The 3,500-nt window shown below is 43.0% G+C and overlaps 1 pseudogene; it reads left to right on the top strand.

Annotated features, from left to right (window-relative positions):
- Positions 1-324: 324 nt before the first annotated feature.
- On the top strand, positions 325-2,206 carry LOC137144242 (olfactory receptor 4D1-like; annotated as a pseudogene).
- The last annotated feature ends 1,294 nt before the right edge of the window (positions 2,207-3,500 follow it).

Raw genomic sequence — 3,500 nt, 5'->3', positions numbered from 1 at the left:
ACTGAATAAACACTTCTTATCACTCCACCCGGCTCAATCTTTCTTCAATCGGCCCCGCAACAATAGTCAATAATCAATATAAACAATAGTGGGAACATAATACATCCTTGCATTACCCCAGTTGTCACTGCAAAGCTTTGGTCAATGTCACCATCTTTGACCTCACATTCTGCTCTAGCATATAAATTCTTGATGATTCTAATTATTTTTGCCCGTATTTTATGAAATGCCATAATTTTCCAGACCGTCAGATGTTCTCTGTGCTGACTATAAAAACAACTGATTATTTCTATGTCCTCTCCAGGTGTATTCCAAGGATAACAAATGGAACAAGGCAATCTCACCACCACAGTGATGGAATTCATCCTCTTGGGTCTGACCCAGAGTCATGAGCTGCAGCAATTCCTCTTTGTTGTTTTCCTCTTGATCTACATCACAACCTGGGTGGGAAACTTCACCATCATCACCACAGTGATCACTGACCACCAGTTCCACACTCCCATTTACTTCCTACTGGCAAATCTGGCCCTCATAGATGTTAGTGATTCCCCAGTCAATGAGCCAAAGATGCTGTCAAGTCTCATCTCCCAGCGTAAGACCATCTCATTTAACGGGTGCATCATACAGATGTTCTTCTTCCACTTTGTTGCTGGGGCAATGGTCTTTTCCTTGTGGTGCTGGTGGTCGATCAGTACATGGCCATTCATAAACCACTGCGGTACTTAACTATCATGAACTAGGTTGTGTGTATGGGGCTAGTGGTTGGGGCATGGTTGGGTGGCTTTTCTCACTCCATTGTTCAGATTGTCTTGATCATCCAGTTACCTTTCTGTGGTCCAAATGTCCTGGACAATTTCTACTGTGGTGTCCCTCAAGTCATCAAACTAGCCTGTGCAGACACCTACCTAGTGGAGTTGCTGATGGTCTCCAATAGCGGGCTACTGCTCATAGAATCATAGAATCATAGAATATTAGAGTTGGAAGGGAGCTCAGGAGGTCATCTAGTCCAACCCCCTGCTCAAAGCAGGACTAACCTCAGCTATATCATCCCAACCAGGGCTTTGTCAAGCCTCAGCTTAAAAACCTCTAAGGATGGAGATTCCACCACCTCCCTAGGTAACCCATTCCAGTGCTTCACCACCCTCCTAGTAAAAAACTTTTTCCTAATGTCCAACCTAGACCTCCTGCCCTGCAACTTGAGACCGTTGCTCCTTGTTCTGTCATCTGCCACCACCGAGAACAGCCTAGCCCCATCCTCCCTGGAACCCCCTTTCAGGTAGTTAAAGGCCGCTATCAAATCCCCCTCACTCTTCTCTTTTGCAGACTAAACAAGCCCAGTTCCCTTAGCCTCTCCTCATAAGTCCTGTGCTCCAGCCCCCTAATCATTTTGGTTGCCCTCCGCTGCACTCTCTCTAACTTGTCCACATCCTTTTTGTAGTGGGGGTCCCAAAACTGGACACAATATTCTAAATGCGGCCTCACCAATGCTGAATAGAGGGGAATAATCACTTCCCGTGACCTGCTGGAAATGCTCCTCCTAATGCAGCCCAATATGCTATTAGCCTTCTTGACAACCAGGGCACACTGCTGACTCATATCCAGCTTTTTATCCACCGTTACCCCCAGGTCCTTTTCTGCAGAGCTGCTGCCCAGCTCGTCGGTCCCCAGTCTATAGCTGTGCATGGGATTCTTCCTTCCTAAGTGGAGGACTCTGCACTTGTCCTTGTTGAACCTCATGAGATTTCTTTTGGCCCAATCCTCCAGTTTGTTTAGGTCACTCTGTATCCTATCCCTACCCTCCAGGGTATCTACCACTCCCCCCAGCTTAGTGTCGTCCGCAAACTTGCTGAGGGTGCAATCTACCCCATCCTCCAGATCATTAATAAAGATGTTCATCATCCTGCTTATTTCCTACACTGTCATCTTGATCAAGATACGGACACATGTCACAAAAGAGAAGCGAAAGGCTCTGTCCACCTGCGAAGTCCAGATCACAGTTGTCATCTTAATATTCATCCCAGGCATCTTCATCTATGCTCAGCCCTTTCGTAATTTTGCAGTGGACAAGACAGTCTCTGTCCTTTACACAGTGATCACCCCAATGTAGAATCCAATGATCTACACCCTCAGAAACACTGAGATGAAAAATGGAATCAAGAGATTATTGAGGAAAATCCTTTTCTCAGTGAGGAAAGAGACATCTTAATCTGAGATGTTCATAGCCATGTCATGGAACCGAACACCCAATTCCCTCTGAAGTTAGTGGAATTTGGGCCTCAAAATCCTTAAGGTATCTTTACAAATCTAAGTCTTTCCCTGGGAGACAGGGAGAGAATGTATATCCATCGTGAGAACTGGGAATAACTCTGAGAAGAAATAAAGCTCTTCCAATTGCACTGCAGAGAAATAGTGATTTGAAAGGTAGAACTGGTCCGAGGGAGACACACAAATGTTAACAGGATTTTGGAGCCTAAGTCTCATTTGAGCCTTCTAGATTGTGAAGTTTTTTAAAAAAATATTTGTTAATATTCACAGGAAGTTAATTCTGGAGTTAATAAAAATGATTCTGTGCCTCGGACTCTCTATCTGTCCAACGAAAGAACAGATCTATGCCATGTCATGTATCTCACATGGTCAGGGAGTTGCTATATGCATGCTATGCGATTAGGATGTCCAATCAATCACTTTCTAAAATATCCTTGCTTGTAAAAAGCCTGATTTGTTACTGATAGTGCTGATCCATCTATTTCATTGGAATTACACCGGGATGAAAATGTAGTGACACAGTCGTTAATAGGGTCCTGAGAATTTGGAGTAATTCTGGAGGGATTGTATGGGGTGGGTTAGTTGCCAAAACAACAACAGCAGAAATCCATGGTGATTGTTTTTTAAATAATCGTTTTCTTAAAAAAAAAAAAAACCTATTTCACAGTGGAGTATCCATTTTGATGAAAATTCCATTTTTCATCAGGAAATGTTTTGAATTAGCAAAAAATAACATCTAGTGTTGGCGCAACGATTTAATAATGAATTAGTTGCACATTTACAGTGAGAACACCAAATAGATCAATATGACTTGTCTATTTGTGACAGTGTGGGCTAGTGGATAGAGCACTGGGTTGGGTTTCTAGAAGGCTGCATTCTAATCCCAGCTCTGATGTTCGCTTGCCGGGTGAGCTTGGACAAGTCACTTCCCTGCCCCGTGCCTTAGTTTACCCATCTGTAAAATGAGGCTAAAGCCATTGACTTCTGTTTGTAAAGCACTTTAAGATCTAACGATGAAAAGTGCTATATTAGGATTTAGGTATTATAACTGAATTCTTTGTTATGAGTAGGCATACCTCATCAGTCTTTGTCATCTGACTTGTCTGCAAAAGGTATTAATAAACTTTAATAGACATTACTTTCATGGAGTATTAGATGTAAGTTGATGTTTATAAAGGAGGTTTTCAAGTGCACTTAGGGGATTTAGGAGCACAAGTCCTTCTTGGGAGACTGCT

Source organism: Emydura macquarii, unplaced genomic scaffold (genome assembly GCF_026122565.2).
Source record: "Emydura macquarii macquarii isolate MOO-44397 ecotype Brisbane River unplaced genomic scaffold, CSIRO-AGI_Emac_v2 contig_3421, whole genome shotgun sequence".
NCBI lineage: Eukaryota > Metazoa > Chordata > Testudines > Chelidae > Emydura > Emydura macquarii.
Note: the sequence above shows the minus strand (reverse complement) of the source record. Positions and strands in the feature narration are given on the sequence as shown.